At 34.4% G+C, this 9,061-nt stretch overlaps 1 pseudogene; it reads left to right on the top strand.

The window, feature by feature from the left end:
• LOC149542313 (glucuronoxylan 4-O-methyltransferase 1 pseudogene) overlaps positions 1-8,462 on the top strand; it is a 37,310-nt pseudogene extending 28,848 nt beyond the window's left edge.
• The last annotated feature ends 599 nt before the right edge of the window (positions 8,463-9,061 follow it).

The following is a 9,061-nucleotide window of genomic DNA, read 5'->3' on the forward strand; positions in this document are numbered from 1 at the left end:
AAAGTTCGATGACATGAGAATGCAAGAAGGTGAGACTATAGTCCAGTATTGACAAGAATCAAAGATGTTGTGAATGCTATGAGATTAGAAAATGGTGTTAATATTAAAGATGAGATTGTGATCAGTAAAGTATTGAGAACCCTGTTTCATATCTATGCTATTAGAGTCTTTGCCATACAACAATTAAGGTGTGTTCCTGGTAGTAATCTAACCCTTGAAAGACTGATGGGTAGACTCACTGCTTTTGAACTTTCTAATAATGATAATTTCAAAACTGAAAATGTTGAATCTTCTTTCAAAGCTAAATTGACACTGAAAGAACATAAAGAAAAAAGAAAAGAAAAAGGTCAAACATGTTTCTAGTGATAGTGATATAGATGAAGATGATGTAGAAGAGCTTGAAGCATTGTTGGCTAGAAGATTTCATAGAGACAAAGGGAAATACAAAGGTAAGTTAACTATCATGAGTTTCAATTGTAATGAGGTTGGTCATATTGTTGCACGTTGTCCAAAGAATAAGAATAATAGAAGTAGAGATAAATACAATGATAAAAGAGATGAGAATAGAAAGACTATAAAGACAAAGGAAAGAAGGCTTGCTACATTGCTAAAGCGGAATCCAAAGATGGATCTGATGACCATGATGATGAAGTTGTGTATGTTGCTACGAAAGATGATTCTGATGAAGATTAGGCAATTGTATTGATATCTTATGTGAACAAAAGTGATAGATGGATCATTGACAGTGGATGTTCACATCACATGAGTGGAGATAAAAGCAAGTTCATTACCCTTAAGTATTACAATGGAAATAGTGTTATATTTGGTAATAATGCACCATCTTTGATAAAAGGTAAAGGATCAATAAAACTAATAGAAAAGATCATGGGTGACAATACTTACTATATAGAAGGACTTAACTATAACTTGTTGAGTGTGTCAAAATTGAATATTTTAGTTTGTAAAGTTGAATTTGATAACAAGAAAGCAAATATCTATGACACTAATGGAAAATTAATTGGTAATGGAGATTAGACTAGAGGTAATATGTTTGACCTTGACATGAATGTTGCTACTTTTCTTGTTGTAGAATTTGATGATGTGTGGCTATGGCACAAGAGGTTATGTCATGTTAATTTTGTAAATTTGGTCAGTAGCAGTAACATGAAAAGAGTTAGAGGGTTTCCAAAATTGAAGAAACCTGATAATGTGATTTACAAACAATGTTAGTTAAGCAAGATGACAAAATCTAGTTTTAAAAGTAAGACTTACTCAAAAGAAATTCTAGAATTATTTCATATTGATTTGTGTGGACCAATTGATATGCAAAGTTATAAAGGTGACAAGTATGTTATCCTATTTGTTGATGATTATTCTAGGATGATGAAAGTTATGTTTTTGAAACAAAAATCTGATGCTTTTCAAAGGTTTAAATGGTACTTGGAAAGAGTTGAAAAGGAAACTGGTAAAAGCTTGAAATGTCTAAGATCTAATAGAGGTGGAGAATTTATATCAGTTTGAGATATTTTGTAATGATAGAGGAATTAAAAGGAAAATTTTTGCACCTAGGACCCCTCCAAAAAATGGGATTGCTAAAAGGAAGAACATATCTATAATGGATTGTGATAGAATGCTAATGATGCAGAAGAATGTTGCTTTAAAATACTAGAGAGAAGCTATAAGCATAGTTGTCTATATCTTGAACTGACTACAAGTCAAGAAAGGTACAAATTCCACACCTTTTGAACTATAGTATGGATACTCACCCAATGTAAAATATTTTAAGGTATTTGGAAGAAAGTGTTACATTCTTAAGGACAATAGAAAAGGTAAATTTGATGCTAAAAGTGAAGAAGGTAAATTCGTAGGCTATTCAACAAGAAGTAAAGCTCATAAGTGTATAAATACTAATACTAACAAAGTTGTGGAAAGTGCAAATGTAAAATTTGATGAATATATATAGAGGTACATGAAGCTAAACCTAAGAAGGGACCTAAAGAGTACAAAATATTCATATACTGCTATGAAGACATGAATATTGATGAAGCTAAGAACCAAGTTTTAAATCAATAGCAACAAGTATCAGTGACTACCGAGTCACATACAATGGATGTTGAGTTGCATTCAGGAACTGAGTTGCAGTCAGAAGTTAAAGTACATTCTGATACTAAGATCAGTGTACATGAAAGGAATGTTGAGTTACTTGATAGAGAAGTGCATAGTGACTCTAAAGTTGATAGACTTATTGTAGAAAGAAGAGCAGAACCAAGATTGTCAAAGTATATCAGAAGACATCACCCTGCTGGACAAATTATTGGAGATAAAGAAGCTAGACCAATGATAAGGAAAAGGTTGATAAGTGATACATGTTTTTTAATCATGCATGAGCCTAATTCAATAAAGGAAGCATTAGATAATGAAGACTGGAGTAAATTCATGAAAGAAGAGATTGATCAGATTGAGAAGAACAAAACATGGACTCTAGTACCCAGACTAGAGAAAAAGAATGTGATTAGAACCAAGTGGCTGTACAAAAACAAACTGGATGAGAATAGTGAAGTTATAAGGAATAAGGTAAGAATAGTTTGCATGGGATATGCACAAGACAAGGGAATTAACTATGGAGAGACATTTTCCCCAGTTGCAAGATTGGAAGGAGTAAGAACTCTGCTTGCTTACTCTGCACATAAAGGTTTTAAATTTTATCAAATGGGTGTAAAGTTAGCATTTCTAAATGGTATACTAGAAGAGGAGATTTACATAGAACAACCAAAAGTATTTGTTGATCCAAACAACAAGAACATGGTATGTATATTGCACACAACTTTATATGGTTTGAAGCAAGCTCCAAGAGCATGGTATGAGAGGCTTCACAACTATCTTATGAAGATTGGTTTTGAGAAGACTAATGATACCAAAAATCTATACTTGAAGATAGGAGGTAAAGGGATTTTACTAGCTGAAATATTTGTTGATGATACCCTATTTGGAGGACAAAATGCATTATGTAAGACATTTGCAAATGAAATGTAGAAAGAGTTTGAGATGTCTATGTTTGGAGAGATAAATCTCTTGTTGGATTGTAAGTATATCAGATGAAATATGGTATTTACATTACTAAGTCCAAGTATGTGAAGGAAATATTGAAAACTTTTGGTATGGAGGATTCAAAACCTATTAGTACTCCTATGGTGATAGGACACAAACTATCCAAAACTGATGATTTTGTTGAAGCAAATCAAACATTGTATAGGTTTATGATTGGAAAATTACAATATGTAGTTCATAGAAGACCTAACATTGCATTAGTTGTTGGGATTATTGCAAGATTTTCCACAAATCCTAAGGAGAATCATTTTATGGTTGTTAAAAGGACCATGAGATATTTGAAAGGAAAAGAAGACTATGGTCTATACTATAAGAAGAATGACAAGTTTGAATTAAGAGTCTATATAGATGTTGATTGGGTTGGAAATATTAATGATAGAAAGAGTACAAGTGGAGGAGCATTTTTCTTAGGAAAAAGATTAGTCTCATGGACTATTAAGAAATAGAATTGTATATCACAATCTACAACTAAAGCTGAATATGTGGCTTCTATAGTGAATTGTACAAATGTGGTATGGATCGAACAATTACTCAAAGGAATGAAGGAGGAAATTATTGAACCTGCAATACTTTATTGTGAAAATACAAGTGTTATAAAAATATCAAAGAACCTTGTGATGCACACAAAGACAAAGCACATTGAAATCAAGTATCATTACTTGAGAGAGCTAGTTCAAGACAAAGAAGTGAGAATGAAATATGTGAATACAAAATAATAGATAGTTGATATATAAAATCTTTACCTAAGGATGAACATCAATATCTTAGAGGTAAACTAGGGGTGATACCCTTATCCAAAGCTACTTAAGAAGCAAGAGTAATCCCTTGTATCAACTGAGTTGAATGTCATATTTTAAAATTTGATGGAGTGGATCTTACTCTAGGAGCTGCCTAAAGTAATGAAGGAGTTGAATCAAAAGATTTACAATCACATGGAAGGTGACAGAGGGAGAACTTGAATTGATTATATATGCATGAATAGATGACAAGTCTTTGGAATTTTTGTCAAAGAGGGAGATAGTAGAGAGAGATCAAAGAGGGAGATATAAGAGAAAGAGAGAGAATATAACAAAGTGTTGTACTTGAAACCTAAAGAATGTATTGAGGGAGATATCAAAGAGATCAGATCAAAAAAGGAAAAAGAAAGAGGCACATATATTGATAGAGGGAGATATTTCAATTTTCTTTTTGGTGTTATTGTTGGTATTGGTTTTCCATCAAGGCCAAAGAGGGATATTATTGAAAAGAAATTGTTTGAAGTGTAGAACCTATCATGGAACAATCATTATTTTGTTAATGATGTCAAACATACTACTTGTTGGTAAGACAATTGCTTTTTGGTCTAAATGCTATCATTTGTTTGATTGATGAAGATGATTTAGAAAGAAACAATAACAAAAGAACCTAGCAAAAGGTTGAGTTATTTGGTGTATAAAAGGAGCACTAAGACCAAGTAAGACATTAATGATATTATGTATTGTTGATCTACTTAAGGCTAAAGTAAATGGTTAAACTAATCTTAGAAGAAGAATTTTCTTAAAAAGTGTCTACCAAGCATGGCCAAGGAAAAAGTATAAGCCACGATAACTTAGTTTAGGCCAAGCAGAATTCAGTATGTGTCGAGCATCAAAAATATATAGTATGTGTCAAGCATCAAGTAAATGATAGTAGTGACCAAGCAAGGAAGACTTAGTTGATGTCGTACAACTTAGTGTTGGTCGAGCATCAGAAGATAGTTATTGCCATGTGAGAAATGTGGATGCTAAGTGACAGTAAAAAGAGTTTAGCTAAAGATTTGACTAATCTATGTCGACAAAGTTAATTTCTTGAATTGTGTGAAGTGTGTGGAATATGTCTATGATGAGCTAGTGGAACAAAATTCAAGATAAACTATTTTGAGGTGAATTCAAAGAGGATTGTAGAAGAATTTTCTAGAAGGGACTAAAACAAAAAATATGTAGATTCATTAAATCTTACCTAACCCTAAAATAGACGATTGTAGGTAAGTGGAAAAAGACCTAAATTCTCTACTTATAAAGATAGTAGGCCAAAAGCAATAGTTGTCATGTGCAAGAACCTAAGGAAGACAAGAAGTCTAGGGTGTTGCTTCATATGGTGGCTAAATAGAAGAGTCTTCAATTGGCATGCAAAGCAAGAAAGCTTAAGAGGATGACTGATTGAAGGGTGAACAAGTTGCTAGAGATGAAGAGCATGAATGCCAAGGAAAATGGAGGACTAAACCAGAGATCTGTGATCTGTATGTGAGTTGTGTTTTATTATCAGATCAAGTCCTACTACTACTTTCTAATCATTGTATCAGTCTGGATAAATCCTTTGAATTAAGGTTGACCTAATAGTCATTTGTAAATCCTTTAACTAGGTGACATTCTAATGGAATGTTATAAAGTCCTCTAACAAGGATCACTCCTAATAGGGTGATTGAAATCCTTTAACCAGGTCACATTTAACAATGTGTATTGTAACCTTTAACATGGTTGGCCATTAATAGGGCATCACTTCATAAGAATGAGAATTCATAGCATGTTACTGGTAGTTTTTCCCAAATTGGGTTTCCACATATAATCCTTCTGTCAAATTGTGTGAATGAGCTTTGGGTATTTCATGCTTACATTTTTGCAAAGTTATTTTGACCTAGGATAGTGACCTACTAAGTTAAGATATTGGATGCTCTAATGGATGCAATCATGATATGGTTTCATGGATATGAATCTATTAAGTATTGAAAAGTTTTATTTGTACATTTGGACCTTGGATAACTGATTCACCCCCTTCTTAGTTATTCTAAACATTCCAACACATGCATTCATCTGTAACCATACTATTTCTATAAAAGGTGCCAAAATATGTATGTATGTATGTATGCATGCACATATGTGTATATGTATATACATATGTATGTATGCATACATATGAAAGCATAAGTAAGAATGTGTTCATATGTATGTGTATGTATAGATGGATGGATGTATGTATGTATGTGTGTGTGCTTAAATTTTTCAGTGCAATGACAGTCTCACACAAATATTTTAGGATAATATGATATTTCATAAATAATTAGATTGATTATGCTAATGATGGAATAGATACATTGCATAAATAGTTACATTGAAAATGTCATGCAGAGCAATAGTAACATTGCATAAATAGTTATATTGTGCATGACATTGAATAAGTAGTTGCATTGCATATGTCATTGATTAAATAAATATTTTGCATAAATAGTTAGATTTCATTTGTTAATTCTCAAGAAGTTAAATTGCATATTTCAGTGCATAAATAATTATATTTTGAGTAAATAATTATATTTATTTAAGACTGCCATGCAATGAGAGACATGATGATGTGTTGGAGTTGATGAAATCCAACTCCAAAGATGCCCAAGATCACCTGCATGCAATAACCTATCAAAGGGAAGCCAAAGAGAGAAGAGCATGGAGCAAGGGAAAAAATCCTAAATGGACATGAGAGAGAAGAAGATACTACAACACAAGAAAATGTGTATTTACAATGAGAATGAGATATGAAAATACAATGAGGGAGCTCGAATATAAAGAGCTCAAAGAATCTCCTAGAGCAAGCTAGAAGATGCTAGGAGATAAGTGTGACAACTAAGCATGCATCCACACGAGGTGGAAAGTCCTCGAACAAGCTGAGAGGATAAGTATGACTTAGGAGAGAACAAACTCCCATATCGTCAACAACTTATAACAAACTCCTAGACTACAACTAATAAATGAAATGCATTTACCTAGGTAAGCTTAAGTAATAGAATAATTAATTAATTATTAGTTATTTACTCTAACACCCCCCCCCCCCTTTAAGTGCAACTTAGGGAAATGCCTTAAGCTTACAAAACTAAGAAATGCAAAAATGCAAAATGGGTCCCGGTAACAAGGCCATGTTAGGTACCCATGTACAAATGCAAAAAATGCAACCTGTAAAAATGGGGAAAGAGAGAAAACCACATTGGAAAAACCCTCCCCCAAAAAGAGGTAAGAACCTAGTGAAGAACTAAAGAAGCCTCCAACTAGGGAAATGTCCCCTAAAATAGGAACAAGGAGTGATCATGAAGAGCATCAGTGAAGCATGAAGAAGTCACAAAATCTACCATCAGAAAGAAAATTGCTGATCTAAAGAACCTCCATAGAAGAAGAAGGCATGAACCGAGCATGTCTATATGATAGATGATCCATCTCATCGAAATGCATAGGTAGCCAGTCACTGCAATTGCCTTGTATATAAGATCAACCACTAAATACATAGCTCACACTATTGAACCATCGAACCATAGAAGCATTAGAACAATAGAATAACCCCCCGTTAATGTAGATGGGGTGAGATGATAGGCAACTAAAAAGATGGGTCAAAGTCTCTTGCAGACGAACCAAGAACGACGAGAGAGGAAGAGGTACAGACACCTATAAAGACACGGTCACACTAATGCTACATGGGGCTAATGTCATGGAAGGGACACTCACTTGACAAAGGGAGAATGCCTAAAATAGCAAACAACTATCCCCCCCATGGTGCTTTATGAAAATAGTGCATGTACAACTGACTCAAAAATAATGTTCATGAACCCGAAATGCAAAAGTGACACTTTATCTCAATGTGATACATAAAAGTGCTTACAAATGATGTCTACAATAATCAGAACAAGGAAAAAGATGTCACAAAAGATAGGACAGCCCAAAATAAAAGAAACCATGCCAGGAAAATGATCCTCAGACCTAAAACACCCAAGATATCCACCATAGAGAAAAATTCCAAAAATATGATAGAAAGAGCACATGTCAAAATCTAAGAAAAAAGACCACATTTTTGAAAAGATGATAGAACCAGCTTTCCAAAAATATAATGTTTTCAAAAAATTGACATGGGACGCAAAAGATATGCATACCAGAGTCAAAAACATAACTTCAAACTTCAACTGAAAAAATGGGCAATAAAAATGAAATCAAAACCTAAAAATACCTACACCAATGTCTTTGTCTCAAAAATAGCTTTTTGGCACTTCTTTTGAATCGGAAAAATACCTCTATACGCTCAAGTTATGGCAAAAAAATTGAAGGTAGGTGAAAAACTGACCCTAGAGATGTGCAAGCAAGGTATGCTGATGTAGTGTTGATGTCAGCATTTCACTGGCTTAAAATTGATGGTCTGCAGCCTGTCCTAGCAAAAGAGGCCATGTGGCAACCACATGGCAAGTACAGATGATGTGGCAAGTGCCACATGGCAACCCTGCCATGTGTCACACCCTAAACGGTGCTGACTGGGCAAAAAATTTGATGTGGACTGTACTCGAACTGTTAAGTTTGGAGGCATTGATGTAGCAAGTAGAACATGTGTCAGATCCTGACGCAGAGGTGTGCTGCAGGAGCAAAGAACCAGCATCGCCATCGGAAGAGACCTATTGATGGGCAGCAGCCGAAACTCAGTGGTGGCAGGGAGGAGCTTGGGTGGTGGAGCCTATTGCAATGGAGTGCGGGCAGAGCGCAGGAAGCCCCGCAATGGCCATTGGGTGCTGATGCGGTAGCGTGGCCCTGAAATATTTTTTTAATTTTTTTTGACCGAAATTTTGTACAGTCCGTATGACAAGGCCTTCAAGAAAATTTTTTTTGACTCCCAGAGCTCTGTCTCCAAAAATGAAAAGTTTTATATGAATCCTAATTGCAAACGGCCTTCTGGATCCAATGGCAGCATCCATTTGGGCTGAAAGTGCTTCAAAAAATTTCTATTCCCCAGATTTGAAGAAAAATGCACAAACAAACTAAGGTTTGTGACTTCAAATCACAGCTTCAAAAATCTTTCAACAAAGTAGCAATAGGAAGGCTCTAATACCATGTTGGAGTTGATGAAATCCAACTCTTAAGATTTCCAAGATCACCTACATGCAATAACCTATCAAAGGGAAGCCAAAGAGAGAAGAGCG

Source organism: Cupressus sempervirens, chromosome 8 (genome assembly GCF_028749045.1).
Source record: "Cupressus sempervirens isolate cs-2001-9-10 chromosome 8, ASM2874904v1, whole genome shotgun sequence".
In the NCBI taxonomy this organism is placed as follows: Eukaryota; Viridiplantae; Streptophyta; class Pinopsida; order Cupressales; family Cupressaceae; genus Cupressus; species Cupressus sempervirens.